The 15,960-nt window shown below is 37.3% G+C and overlaps 1 long non-coding RNA gene across 1 annotated transcript in view; it reads left to right on the top strand.

Annotated features, from left to right (window-relative positions):
• Positions 1-15,960, top strand: part of LOC128250337 (uncharacterized) — a 31,590-nt gene that overhangs the window by 8,503 nt on the left and 7,127 nt on the right. The gene's annotated exons all lie outside the window — the stretch shown is intronic.

Genomic DNA, 15,960 nt, shown 5'->3' with positions numbered 1-15,960 from the left:
TAGGGAATGGTGTGTTGGAGAGGTGGTAGGTGAGGGGAGACAGGCAACGGTGGGGTGGGTGTGACGGGAAAGAGCAGAGGCATGGTCCACAGATCGTGCCCTGGCAAGGGTAGTGTGGAACGTGGTGAGGGGATATCCATGCAGGATGAAGTGGTGAACCATGAGTTTCAAAGTTATGGTTATTACTGCAGAGCCTGCACAGATGGAGGAATTGGGAGTAGGGGATGGAGAGCTTGGTGTGAATAGGGTGGGAGGAGAAGTTAATTGCAAATGAGCAGTTTAGGGAGAGAACAAGTTTGGCCAGACGAAGAAGTGTGGACATGTCAGGTTCGGGGTTGGGTCGAAGGTCTAGGAAGTGTTTGAGGGCAAGAAGTCCTTTGTTGTGTGGGATCACCATATATAGACTCTTGATATCAAGAGTGAACAGAAATTTAGAGGGGCCAGAAGGGAAGGAGAAAGTGTTAAAGAGCCAAAGAGCATGAATGTGGGAGGGGGGGGGGCAAGGACATAGTCGAGATATTTGGAGATCATTCCTGTGGGGCAGTTGCAGGCAGAGATGATGGGGCAGCCAGGTTTGTTGGGCTTGTGAGTTTTGGGAAGGAAGTAAATAGTAGAGTGCAGACAATGAGGTTAGAGGCGGTGGGAGGAGGAAACGAGGTCACGAATAATGGAGGACGCAGCTTGTTGGTAGTTAGGTGTGGGGTTGGAGGGCAGAGAGCAATAGAAGGTGTCTTGAAGTTGGTGGAGAGCTTCTGCCTTGTAAAGGTCTGTGCACCAAACCCCCACAGCTCCAACCTTGTTAGTCAGTTTTATGACGATATCTTTGCAGTGTCAGAGACATTGAAGGGCTGAAAGTTTGGCTGGGGAGATGTTAAAATGTTGGGGATGCCTGCAAAAGTTGAACCGGTCCACAACACATTGGCAGATGCTTGGAAATGGCCAGGAGCTGGTGTCCTGTGAGATGGTCAGTGGCCCAGGTTGGTGAAGCAGTCCTCTTCATTAGATGCAGGTGGAGTGTTGTGGAATAGTGCACGTAGCCTGATGCAACACACAAAGCTATGAGTATCAACACAGATCTGGAACTCATTACTGGATGGAGTGAGGGAGATGAAGTGCAGACCCTTACTGAGAAGAGAGCGCTCTGCCTCAGAGAGGGGAAGATCCGGAGGAATGGTAACAACAAACTGAAGTGGGGAGGAGGAGGAGTTAGATGTGGGAGGGGTGGCAGAGGCAGTGGAAGGCTGGGAGGAGAAAGAGGAGGGTTGGAGTAATGTGAGGGTGAGGAGGAGGGGTGGGCGTAGTGGCATCGGGTAGGACAGGATGAAAGAGTGAGTGGAGTTTATGTTGTTTAGTGTGATCAAGAAAGTCATGGGAAAGGTCGTTTAGATGGAGTATGAAGGATAAGGTGGAATGTGCAACAGGACGAAATGGTGGAATAAGCAAGAGGGAGAAGGCAGTAGGAAGTGGTGCAGAGTATGGGTAGGATGGCAGAGGCAGAATGGAGGCAGAAACCTTTGGAGATAAAGTGGTGGTGAAGGCAGCGACTGAGAAAGGAAACATGATTACAGAAGCATGTTTTCTTGAAAAGCAGTAGGGAAAGATTAATAGAAAGTTGAAAGCAGCGGAAAGGCGGTGGTGAAGGTGGAGGAGGAAGGGTTTGTAATTAGGCATGCTGGAAAAAGTGAAAAAGAAAAAAAGGAGAGAGAATGGCAAATTATTAAAGTATGGAGTATAAAAGTTCAAAAGTCATGGTAGATTGGAGCGATTTACATCAATGAAACAAATCCGTGAGGCAGAGTCAGTAGATCCAGTGGTAATCCGGGTGGAGTGCTAGTATGTGAATGAGGAGAGGGGCTGAAAGTTTGGGAAGTGGTTCAGATATGCAACTCCAAAAAGTAGGAAGATCAGTCAGGATCAAACTGGGGTAACCACGTGAGCATATAATATATAATTCTGTCTGCCAATTTCACTCACAAGGCATTGGTTGACCTTGGACCCTAGATGTCATGTAGTGGGACTGAATTCAAAATCACTTAGCTGCAAAGTAAACTTCTTAACCATACAGCCAAGCTTGGAGGTGTGTAGCTTAGTGGATAGGGTGTTGAACTCATGATCATAAGATTGTGGTTTCAATTCCTGGACTCGCCGACGCATTGTGTTCTTGAGCAGAACACTTCGTTTCACATTGCTCCTGTCTACTCAGCTGGCAAACATGAGTGATCCTGCGACAGATCAGCGTCCCATCCAGCTGGCAAATTTTACTTCATGGAAATCAGGAAACCGGCGCTTATGAGTCGGCATGATGCAGGAAGCTAACTTTAACATTTTGTATACAGCCAAGTTTGCATATATAAGTAATATCGGTACTGACTGAAATAGAAAATTATCAAATATATTGAGGCAGATTTTCTATAGTTATTTTTCTCCATGGAAACTTGCAAAATATTGGCATTCATTTACAACAATCATGTGATGCCATGACAAGAAGACAAACATTCATACATACATGCACATGTGCATACATTCATATATATCATCATCATCATCATTTAACGTCTGCTTTCCATGCTAGCATGGGTTGGACGATTTGACTGAGGACTGGTGAGCCAGATGACTACACCAGGCTCCAATCTGATTTGACAGAGTTTCTACAGCTGGATGCCCTTCCTAATGCCATATATATATATATGTATGTATGTATATGTATGAATAGGTGTAGGCAATTTATTTGAATACGTATTTGTTATATTATGTTTCTATCTTCACATGCACGCATGTATGCGTATGTGTGAGAGAGTGTGTGTGTGTGTTTATGTGTGAGTATGTGTGTATATTCTTATGTGTTAGGTGTATACGTATTTATTCCTTGTGAATTAATAGTTTTTCCTTCATATATTTGTTTCTTATTCATTTTTGAATGTCTCCCCTGAGCCGGGCAATTTTTGAGTGGGAGATTTTTTTTGAATGAATCATATATGTTCAAATATTGAATCAATTTAAATATAGTTTTGTTATTTAGCTAGAAGCTTCTAATAATATTTTTTTTTTTTTTTCGTTTTCAATATAACTATGTATACGTATGACTCTATGGCTTTTGTCTTTGAGTGAATGTGTTGTTTATATCTGCTGGACACACGTGTTTTTGTTTACGTTATGTTTCGTCTCAATCTTTTACTATTTCTTAAATATATCCGTTAGACTTTTTAAGTTATAGTTTATTGCACAAATAGACTTGCATACACATTGATGTCTTTCTTTTTCATCTCTCTTATTATTATTTTTCCCTATTACCCCATCTGTTTTTCCTTATTAAATTTTATTAATAACCTTTTTGATGTTCTTCCTAAAAATTCTTCACACTGATGAGAATGACAATGTATAACTCTAATTATTATTATTATTATTATTTTTTCTTAAATATTTGTATTGTCTTTTGAAACATGCATATGTATTGAGTTCAATTTTGTATTAAACTCAATTTTGATTTTAACATATTTTCTCCATTTTTATACTTGTTTATGGTATCTTTATACCTATAACGAATTTTTTCAATTATACGTGTGTATATATATATATACAATGTACACACACAACTGGTTTCTTTCATCTTCCGTCTACCAAATCCATTCAGAAGGCTTTGATCAACCTGGGGCTACAGTTGAAAACACTTACCCAGGATACCACACAGTCGGCCTGAACCTAAAAAGCAGCCATGATTGAGAAGCAAACCTCATAACCACGGACCACACCTGCATCTGTATTTGTCTGTGTGTATATATGTGTGTGTGTGTATATATATATATATATATACACATATATACATACATATATGTGCATGTGTGTGTTAATGCTTGTATGTGTTGTTCCTAACCTTGGTAAAGTGTTTACCCTAGTACAAGAACATAACACACACACACACATACACAGGCATATATATAACTAACCACCACCACCACCACCACCATCTGTGTTGATTCAGTGATCTTCTCTTCTTGTCTGCATTGACTTTATTCATAATCCTATTTCTAATCCATTACTCCTTTGTATAAATGAGAGAACTAGCAACACCTGATCTTCCAAAATCTACGTATGTCTAAAAACATTTCTAGTTGTGAATAAATAACTGTCTGAGAATTTAGTAACAAGAGTAAAACATGAATGTTATTTATTTGAAGGTGAAAAGTGAATACATCCCTTGTACACGCTTTCATAATTTTAATCAATATTGTCTCTATGAAATTAAAGGGGTTGGATTGCTGCCCTTAAGGTCATAGGGCTCAAGCTTTTCAACAGCCAGTTTGTTGGGATACTGAGCATGATATATATATATAATATATATATATATATATATATATATATATATATATATATATATATATTCCAATTTGTTTCACATTAGATTTCACTCATATTTGGTTGAAGATACAACTGCCGACGAAGATGATAGCTTCTATTATTGAATGTCTCTGAATTTGTCATTGTAATTCCACCTATGGTGGAATTGGCATGGTGGTGAATTGGCAGATTCTTCTGAGCATTTGGCAGAAAAAGGCCTTGCAGTATTTAGTTCTAGCCTTTAATGTTCTATGTTCAGTGCAGGTTTGTTAATTTCCCCATAACTTAATGGTTCAGCAAAGGAAACCGGTAGAATAACTACCAGGCTTTAAATAAATAAGAACTAAGGCCATATATTTGACTAAAATGAAGTACCAATCAAATATTGGAGTTAATATAATTGAGTGTTAATACTTGCATTATCAAAAGCCAAGTCTCTGAATTTGCTTGGTCCACATTCCTTGTAATAAGTGCTTGAAAAGACATGTCAAGCTAAGTAAAATTGTAGCTGTGGCCAGTGTCAGTGACACATGAAATGCACCTGTGCTGGTGACACATAAGAGGCACCCATGCAAAAGTTACTTAAAGATCAGGCAGTGGCTAAACAGGGTAATGGGTAAAGTGTAGAATCGGAGTGTTCCCGCTGAGAACCTTCCACAAAGTTTCTACCTATAAAATTTCACTTTGGTTGACCTGAGACTATGGTTTAGGTTATTTGCGCAAAGTGCCATGTAATGGGTTGGAAACCCCAAGTTATGTAGTTTTAAGTGAACTGCATAACAACTCAGCCATGTCACTTGTCTCATTCAAATGTCTCAACATGCTCCTTGAGTGAAGGGCCAATTCTGTACTCTATGACTGGCTGCCAATATTTGTTTTTTCAAGTAAGATGTATTTTTTATTCCACTTGTTTTTTCATGTTGAAACCAAAACTGCCAAGTCACAGGACTTATTGCTTATGGGAGACATTACGTCACTGCTCAAATGGCGTCAATGTGAAGACAGAAAGAAGCAAACAGATCCACTCACACAAATGCACATGATGGGCTTCTGTTCAGTTTCCATCCACCAAATTTCACTTATAAAGCAGTGGTCAGTCCAAAGTTATGGTGGAAGACACTCAAGAGGCTCATAGTTGCTCAATAAACTTCTTAACCACACAATCATGCCAACACATTCCAGACTCTGGAGTACTTGCCTGAGTAGGCTTGGCCACCCCATACTAGTGTAGTCTTAACTACACTGGGCAGGGTCATGGAACCCCCATGCAAGGTCACTGATTACCAAAATTCTGTTCTGATGAGCTGTAACAAGGAAAGTGCTCACCATGAAGATCAAGAGTGATTAAAGATTGGTTTCATCAGACATCTAAACACTGATTTTACTGATGGTTTTATCCTGAGTGATTCAACTAACCATAGTTGATTCAATAGACAATCAAATCACTACTTTTTTCTGTCGTTGATGCAATTGTTTCTGCTCCTGGTAACTGGTTTAGTCTCATACCAACTCTACTCAAGCACACTTGTCTCCTGCCTCTCTACCTCGGCTCTGTACTAATTACAGTTCCTTGGTCCTTCCTTCATTCCATGAATGTTATCCCTCTGAAATTCCCTCCTTACTTGAGATTTTGTTCCCCACTGCTAATGATTGACATAAAACTATTCAGAAAGAACATCTCTGAGGGTCTACAAAGGGCATTGGGTACAATCCTTTTTTTTCAAATCTAAGTAAAAAAATCAAAAAGAAATCACTCTTCCTCATCACATGGTTGTGTGGTAAGAAGCTTACTTCCCAACCACATGACTTTGGGTTCAGTCCCACAGCATAGCACCTTGGACAAGTGTCATTTACTATAGCCTCAGACCGACCAAAGCTTTGTGAGTGGATTTGGTAGACAGAAACTGAAAAAAGTCTGTCACACACACACACACACACACACACATATGTATATGTGTGTGTGTCTTTGTGTCTGTGTTTGTCCCCCCACCATTGCTTGACAACAAATGTTGGTGTGTTTACATCCCCGTAACATAGTGGTTTGGCAAAAGTGACCGATAGAATAAGTATGACACTTGGAAAGAATTTGTCTCAATTTCTTCAACTAAAACCCCTTTAAGATAGTGCTCCAGCATGGCCACAATCAAATGATTGAAACAAGTAAAAGAATACATTCAGGCTTACATGTGTTGCTTCAGTTAATTGGAAACTGTTTTGGTCTTTCCGTGTCGATTCTTGAATGGTAAAGTTATGCTTAAACTGAAAAAGCTATGAGTATTGGCCTGCCTTTTCAACAGCCTTCAAACTAGGCTTGCATGTTACTTGGTGAGTCCCACTGGTGCTGGCGCCATTCAAAAAGCATCCAGTACATGCATTAGGAAGGGCGTCCAGTTATAGAAACCATGCCAAAACAGAAGGTAGGGTTTGGCACAGTCCTCCGGCTCACCAGCTTCTGTCAAGCTGTCCCACCCAGGCCAGCACATGGAAACTAGATGTTAAATAATGACAATGATGAAACAAAAATACATAAGCTGTTATGCATTGTCCTTCTCTTTCAATATATTTCTCTCATGTTTTATATTTTTTCACTGCACATTTCTACATCCCCTTCATTCGTTTAGGTCATGTTTCTTTCTTTCTTTCCTTCTCCCTTTTTCATAATTCTGTTTTAACTCTATTTCTTCCCTATTCTTGCTTTATTTATTTTTATTCCCTTTCTAGTTCAACTCTGGTTTTTTTTTCCTCTTTCTCTTATTTTAACTGTTTTTTTCTTTGTTGTTTTATCTTCCTCTTTTTATCCCTCTCACACCCTGCATTTCTTTCTCTCTCTCTCTATCTCTCCCTCCTCTCCCTCTCTCTCTCTGACTCTCCTCCCCTTCATCTCTATAGCTTCTATTGTTTCTCTTCCTTTCATGGAACTTCCTCTCACTCCTCTTTCATATTAACACATTTTATATACTTACAATAAATAAATAAATATATACACATATGCACATATATGCACATATGTATGTGCACACACACACACACACACAAACATTAGAATAAAACATAATTCAGGTAAACGCATTTTCCTTTTTCTATTCAGTAAATATAACACAGTTCAAATATTTATATTAGGAACAAAGTTTTTTTTTATTGATTTAGATTTCTGTTATTTTAATTTTTTTTCTTTTTCTTTTTTTTTTTTGTATAGTAAAATTAGGATTACATTTACACACACACACACATACGTATGGAAGTGGAAAGTGAGTGGGAAAGAAAGAAAATGAAGCAAAAGCCTTCAATAAAAATAATAATGCTAATGATATTGGTGATGGTATTAATAATATTGATGGTGATTATGATGATGGTGGTGGTGGTGGTGAAGTTATATCAATCCACTCTAGTGTATCTCTTGTGTTCTGAGAAGAAAGTCAAACTTGGAGGATTCATAGGCAACAACTTCAACGGCAGCAATTGTAGATATTTAATCATTTCAGATATATATATATGTATATATGTATATATATGTATGTATATATATATATATATATATATATATATATATATATATATATATATATAAACAATATATGAGTATATGCATATATATGTACATGTATGTACATACCTTCATCTACATGTACATATAGATACAAAACTGGGTACATGACGTGGCAAAAGAACATGGACAAAATGATAAACAAGGTAGATACACACACACACACATACATAACCCACAAACATCTCAAAAGTATATAGACACCCTGTGTGTGTGTATACATATATACGCACACACATACGCCTCAGTAGTATATAAATATCCCTTATGTGTGTGTGTATATATATATGTGTATATATATATATATATATATATATATATATACATACATACATATATACACACACATGTATATATGCATACATATATACATATGCATAAATACATATATATATATCCATATACATAGATACTGTGGTGTCTATTTATTTTTGATGTGTGTGTGTATATATATATATATATATACACACACACATACATACATAAACTAGTTAAAGTGCTATGAAGCGAGTAAAGTAGGTACAATATAATTTTAGCTGCCTTTATATTACTACTGCTGTTGCTGCTACTACTCCCACCACCACTACCACCACCACCAGCCCTTCATACAAACATCCTGTTTCTTCATTTTCTTTCTTTCCAAATGCCTCCTCTCTTTTACTGAGCTTATGTGTATGATGTTTTATTCTACCTATCCATTCGCTCTCTCTCTCTCTCAGACACACACACACACACACACACATTCTTTGAATCTCTCTGATTTCCTCACTGTTAAAAAAATCCTTGATAACACCAATTGTGATCAGGCAGCTGGAATTGATAGATTGACGTGTGGGTGTATTTATCCTTTGCTTATGTGTGTAGGTGGATGTATGGGTGTGTTTGTCCTTTGCGCATGTGTGTGTGTGTGTGTGTTTGCCCTTTACATGTGTGCGCTGTGAGTGTTTTGTATTAGTTTACATGTTTGTGTGTGTGAGTATTCTATGTTTACATGTATACTTTTGTGACTTGACTTTTTTTTGTACAATATCCAATTTCATTGCAGCTTGTACATTTGATTGACAGGTGATAACACACACACACACATACACACACTCTTGTGTGAACATGTGTGGGTGTGTGTATGTGCATAGCTATATGCATATTGTTTGTGTACTGATATGTGTGTGTTCAAAAGTAAGTACGCACACATTTATGCAAGCTGACATGGATGATCTCATTGGATATGTGTATATAATGCATGCATATATATATATATATATATATATATATACACTTTTATTTGTTTCAGTCATTTGACTGCAACCATACTGGAGCACCTCCTTGAAGGGTTTTTATGTCAAACAAATCAACTCCAGGACTTATTTTTTTAAAGCCTAGTACTTATTCTATTGGACACTTTTGCTGAACTACTAAGTTACGGGGATGTAAACCACACCAGTTGTCAAGCGGTAATGTGGGGACAAACACACACACACGCATATATATACAGGTTGCAGTGAATAAATTGTCATCTAAATTATGCAAAAATGAGAATAACACTGACATCTCATTTTAACAGATATATTTACTAAAATTACATAGAAATATCTTGAAATACTAAAGAGTGAATTTATTCAATGAATTTGCCATTGGCTTCAACCATGGCCTCCAGATGATTCCGGAATCTCCTGCAGCTCTTCTGGACTGTTCCCTTGTTTAAGTTGGTGAATGCTACCATAAATCTGCGCCGTCCTCAGATTGACACCCAAACACCTTAAAATGTTTGTATTGGAGCTTCCGGCATGAATGCTAATCAGTGCAACATGTCGCTTCCAAATTTCTGGCAGAGTGAATTGTTTCATGGTGCTGTTTTTCTCACAGACAGTTCCCAACTGACCATACTATACTGTGTAGTCAACAAAATCGAAAGCAAACAATACACATGCATGAAATTAAAAATATAAAATGGTGACAATTTACCCATCACACCCTGTATATATATATTCTTTCAGTTTCTGTCTACAAAATCCACTCATAAGACAGGTCAATCCGAGACTATAGAAGAAGACACTTGCCCAAGGTGTCATGCAGCAGGATTGAACCTGCAACCATGTGATTGGGAAGTAAGCTTCTTACCACACAGCCACATTGGCAAATCGAAAATAAAAATAAAGCAAAAACCCACAAATATCAAAAGGACGTACACAGTGAATGTATTAGGTTAACACTCAGGTTCAGGTCAAAAAATGAGTGGGTGTGTAACACTCTGTTTAGGATGGAAGAGAGAGGTGGGAGGTGTAACGTTTTGAGCATGACTCCTCATCAGAAAGAAGAGAGAGGAAATGTCTAGAGAGAAGGGGAAAATAATCCAAGAGAAGCTCATGTGTGATTACATAACAGCCAAATTCCTCAAAACTACCTGAAATGATGTATTAGGAAATGTTAGCCCTCATCTGGTGTTTATTAAACCAGGGCTGGACTGACACACACATTACTTGCAGATACATGAATATCAATTCATGCTAGTGCCATGTAAAAAGCACTCGTGCTCTGGAGAAACTAGTATTCTACCCATCCACCTTGCTGTTCATGGCCAATAGTTACCTTCCTCATCCCACACCCTTAGTTTGACATTGTGCTGTATTTAGTATAAGGGTGGTGGTTGTAGTAAAAACAGAGGGTAGGATGACAGAAAGTGGGGTGCAGTTGAAGGTGATATTGATTTTTGTTTTGTCAGCTGTTTGTTCAGCTCCCCAACTTTTCTACCATCCCCTTACCAAGCCCCTTCTACTCATTCCACTATAGTAACTAAAGCATGTCCATAAGTTTGGTACTGTTGGACACAACCCTCTCATTTCTGGGCACGGAGAAAAGGATCTTATTATTTACATCCTCCTTTTCTTCTCAGTTTATAATTTCATTGGTTTTTATTGAAATTGCCTTAAGTATATTATGAAAACAACCAACTGGGTTTCTCTTGTTCTATTTGTTAGATTTGATGTGTGTGTGAGTTCCCGAGGGAAAGAGTTAGTACCACTGAGATAAATAAAGGTATACTAAATACTATTTAAGATAAATTCTTGATTTATTAAATTATCTTCCAAGAAAGGTGAAGACGGCTGCTTGATGGCTATTGGGACCAACTCCAAATGAGAAGGAAAGATAATTTAAAGAATCAGAAATTCTCCAAAATTGACATTCCAGTAAGGAAAGGACAATCTGGTGGTCTGGAGACGAGAGGACAGCTGTGGACACTTGCTTCTTCCTCAGTAGGTGTCACCAGCAAAGCAGTTATTGTACCTTGTCTCCTGCAGATAAGATGCTTAGATGATATATACAAAAAAGCACAGAACACTTATGTGGCTTAGGTAATTTCTATAATTTAAATAAAACGTGAGTGAAGCAAAATAAGTCATAGTGCGTTTGAACAATGAAGGTGTATTAAATACCCTACAAGACTCTTGATTTATCTAAATTATCTGTGCTTCCAGAGAAGCTAAAACAATTGTTTGGTGGCATATCCTCCTAACTCAAAATGAGAAGGGGAGATAATCTCAAGAATCTAGAATTCTTCAAAATTGACACACCGTTGGGTTGCTTGGAGACACAAAAGCAGCTGTTGGTTTTGAATCATCATTGGTGCTTCTGTAATTTTGTTTTTCTCTCGATAGGGCCCTACACAAATCCATTTTTATCTCTGGGAAGAGGTAGTCAGTATTAGTTTGGCCCCTATCCTTTGACCTGTTCAGAAAAGGAGGCCCTACTAGGAACTTGCCATCTACTGGCATAACTCTCAGGGTCCAAACTACCTCACCACAACAATGACATGATCTTGTGGTGGTCACATTGATATTACTATTAGTTCATGTTGTTGTTTTTCTTTTATAGGGGCTGAGATATAATTTTGAGATGATGGTATAGAATTCCTTTTGTGATTTTTCTTTGAACCCCTTTGACCCCTTTTGAAAACAATCTGTTTGTGATCACCCTTGCTTCTGTGATACAAAGCTGGTTTAAAGTGATTACACTTAAATCTCATCCTTCTATCATAATTTTCTTCAAGAACTTTTTTCTGAAGTTATCTTCCAAGCACCAACTTTTAATAAAGACATTTCATTGTTTTCCAAACATCAGTTTAATAATGGGAAGTTTGTAAACCCTTTCAAATTTTTGATTATTAAAAAAAAAAAAAATTAAATGAAACATGGATATCGTATTTCATAAGCTGTATAAAATATTTGTTGTTTTTATGTGTTTTAGGCAATGCAGTATTATCATCATCATCATCATCATCATCTTGTGTGTCTGGTATTCAGTGCACACATTGGCAGTCAGCACCCCATCCCACTCCCATTGTATGTTTGCATCAGTACCATACAGTGTATCTTGCATGTCCTAACCTTCTTATCTGACATGGAGTACATCTCTGAGATCACGCTATACATCCAATAGATCATAAGTAGCTTTGTTCATATTCATACACACACACACTCGAACTCACAGACACACGCACACACACATGCACATCAGGTTAACATATCAAATCTTGAGTTTCTCTAAAATCATGATTCTTTAATTTATAGTAGATTTTACTATTATCATTTTTATTTATTTATTATTATTGCTATCATGTATAATAATAATAATAATAATAATAAAGTAAATGGAAGAATCTGTAGATCTCTGAAGAAAATACCTCACAATTTTTTGGTTATGTTCCTTTGTGTTCTTCTGAGTTTAAATTTGCTTTTCCTCCAGAGTGGTACCATGGTTGATTATATCAAATACATTCCTCTTCCAAAATGTGACATCTGTCAATGTAAATATCTTCTGTGTCCTTGGTTGTTCATAAGGCTACTTGGTGCTAGATTAATAAAAAAAAAAAAGCCCCAAAATACTCCAGTTTCAGTGATGGCCTCGAGTGTCATACACATATTATCAATAATTTATTGAAGTTTATATATTATGAGGAAAGTTTTGCTGTAATAGCTAGAAATATGCCCATGTGCTGAGACCCCCTTCGGTCATGACTGACCATGTGATTGCACCTAGAAAGTTACCCTCCGAGGCACAAGTCCGGGCGATGTTGTTTAGGGAAGACCAGCAGTCGCCCATGCATGCCGGTTTCCCCTCTCCATGCCACCAGTGTTATCCAAGGGAAAGGCAAAGGTCAATACAGCTTGGCACCAGTGACGTTGCAACTCATTTCTACAGCTGAGTGAACTGGAGCAACGTGAAATAAAGTGTCTTGTTCAAGAACACAACACACAGCCAGGTCCAGGATTTGAACTCACAACCTCACGATCGTAAGCTCGACACTAGCCATTGAGCCCTGTGCCTTTACAGAAATATGCCCGTATATATTTTTAGTAAATAACTGAACTATTTCTAACTTCTACACCAGTCTGTTGTTATTGTTTAACTTCAGGAAGGCAGTGAGCTGGCAGAATCATTAGCACACCAGTGGTATTTCGTCTGTCTTCACATTCTAAGTTCAAATTCCACCAAGCTTGACTTTACTGTTCATCCTTTTGGGGTCGATGAAATAAAAGTAGCAGTTAAGTACTGAGGTCGATGTAATTGACATTCACCCGTCCCCAAAATTTCAGGCCTTGTGCCTATAGTAGAAAGGATAGTTTAACTTCAGGTCAGTATTGAGCAGATCTATAATTAAAAGTGTTCCAGTCATAAGTATCCCTTCATTTTTCTATGCATAGTATCTTAAAGTGTCATTTTCTAAGATGGGTGAGATCTGAAGGACATTTGGATATTTCTAGCGTGTTGGACAACCACATAGAGAGAGGCTTTTTCATTGGATTGTCTGCTTGAATTTGTAGTGAGTGATGGAGCATATAGTAAGATTGATGTCATTGCCACTAGCAGCACTCACCTCTTGCAAGCTGTCTTTTGGATCTGTGTGTGTATGTGTGTAGATCAATAGATATCCCTTTGAACTACCAGCTAAGAGCATTTGAGCTACGTGTATGTTTTATAATGAATACCTGTGTATCAAATTGTGTCGTATGTCTGTTTTCCATGCTGGCATGGGTTAGGTGGTTTGATTAGACCAGTAAGCCAGAGAACTGCAGTTGTCTGTTTTAGCTTGCTTTCTGTGGTTGGATGCCCTTCCTAACACCAACCGTTTTACAGAGTGTACTGGTTGTTTTTTACATGTTGCCAGCACTGGCGCCTTTTATGTGCCGTGATACAGGCAATCACTATGACTCACTTAGCCTGACATGTGATTGCCTGTGCCTTTATTTCAAAATAACAGTTAGATCAATAAATTAAGAAGCTAGATTGAAATGAGTAGGTCAACTAAAACTGTGGTGTCCTAGCATGACCACACCCAATGACTGGAAGCAGTAAAAGGACAAAATGAGTGGAGGGTACCATCTTCTCTAAGAATTGTCAAACAGTTTACAACAACCAAAAGTCAAGCATTCGTAGGGGTATGACTGTGTGGTTAGGAAATTTACTTCCCAAGCTCATGATTCTGAGTTCAGTCCCACTGCATGGCACCTTGGGCAAATGTCTTCTACTGTAACCTTGGGTTGACCAAAGCTTTGTAACTGGATTTGGTAGACAGAAATTGAAAAAGCCCATCTGCTATAAATTCCACTCAGTGGCCACATAGACTCTTGTGCCAAAAATAAAAACCCTAAATTCCTTATATTCCCTTTCTATCAATGTAAAGATAGAATCTCTACACAAGAAAGAATCAACAAGGAGAATCTTTTTATAGAGAAATTCCACACGCTTCTTAACATACAAACCCCTCGGTGACCATATTCCTTTCTCTCGCCTACCCATTGAAATACATATAAATTTACTTCTTGTTTCTCTAAGAACAGACATAAACTTCCTGTTGACAAAGAGTCCAGAACTCCAACTAAAGAGTATAAAATCCACAGAATTGTCTTCCCTTACACACACACACACTTCCTGTTTTGACACCACACTTCCTGTTTAACACAAACTCTCAGCCTTTTTTAAACACAACACGATTCTTAATTCCATGCATCCTAATCTATCAAACAATTATCTACATGGATTACCATTGGACTTTAAAAACTCAAAGACAATATAATGTATTGGTATATTTATTTTTTTATATATTTTTGTAAAAAAACATTATTTTCATTTCCCCTCTTCTTGAAAAAATCCTTTTTAGTCCTCCTTATGCACATCTATAGTAAAATATGCTTTCAGTTTAGCATTCTGCCTTATTATTATTATTATCTTTTATTTTCCTATATATATATATATATATATATATATATATATTGATATATATGTGATATATATACTCCAACTAAAGAGTATAAAATCCACAGAATTGTCTTCCCTTACACGTACTTCCTGTTTTGACACCACACTTCCTGTTTAACACAAACTCTCAGCCTTTTTTAAACACAACATGATTCTTAATTCCATGCATCTTAATCTATCTAACAATTATCTACATGGATTACCATTGAACTTTAAAAACTCAAAGACAATATAATGTATTGGTATATTTATTTTTTTATATATTTTTGTAAAAAAAATTATTTTCATTTCCCCTCTTCTTGAAAATTTGCCATGCAATGAAAGTCGGTTAGAAGTCCTTTTTAATCCTCCTTATGCACATTTATATTAAAATATGCTTTCAGTTTAGCATTCTGCCTTATTATTATTATCTTTTATTTTCCTATATGTATATATATATTTTGATATGTGTGTGTGCATGTCATTGTGTCTGTGTTTGTCCTCCACCACCACTTGACAACCAATGTTGGTGTGTTTACGTTCATGTAACTTCAGGGTTTGGCAAAAGAAATCAATAGAATAAGTACCAAGCTTATAAAAAAAAAAAAGAAAGAAGTGCAGGGATCAATTCATTTATGAAGGTTGTGCCCCAGCATGACTGCAGTGTGACAGAAACAAATCAAGATAAAATATATGTGTGTGTAAATGAGTGTATGTTTGTGTCTCATTGTCTTGTTATTGCATGATTGTTGTAAATAAACACTATTCATTTCCAGTATTCCCTGAAAACATGTCTGGCCATGGGGATGTATTGCTTTACTTTGAAACAAGAGAAAGATGGTGTCAGG

Source organism: Octopus bimaculoides, chromosome 20, assembly GCF_046866305.1.
Source record: "Octopus bimaculoides isolate indiv1 chromosome 20, ASM4686630v1, whole genome shotgun sequence".
In the NCBI taxonomy this organism is placed as follows: domain Eukaryota; kingdom Metazoa; phylum Mollusca; class Cephalopoda; order Octopoda; family Octopodidae; genus Octopus; species Octopus bimaculoides.
Note: the sequence above shows the minus strand (reverse complement) of the source record. Positions and strands in the feature narration are given on the sequence as shown.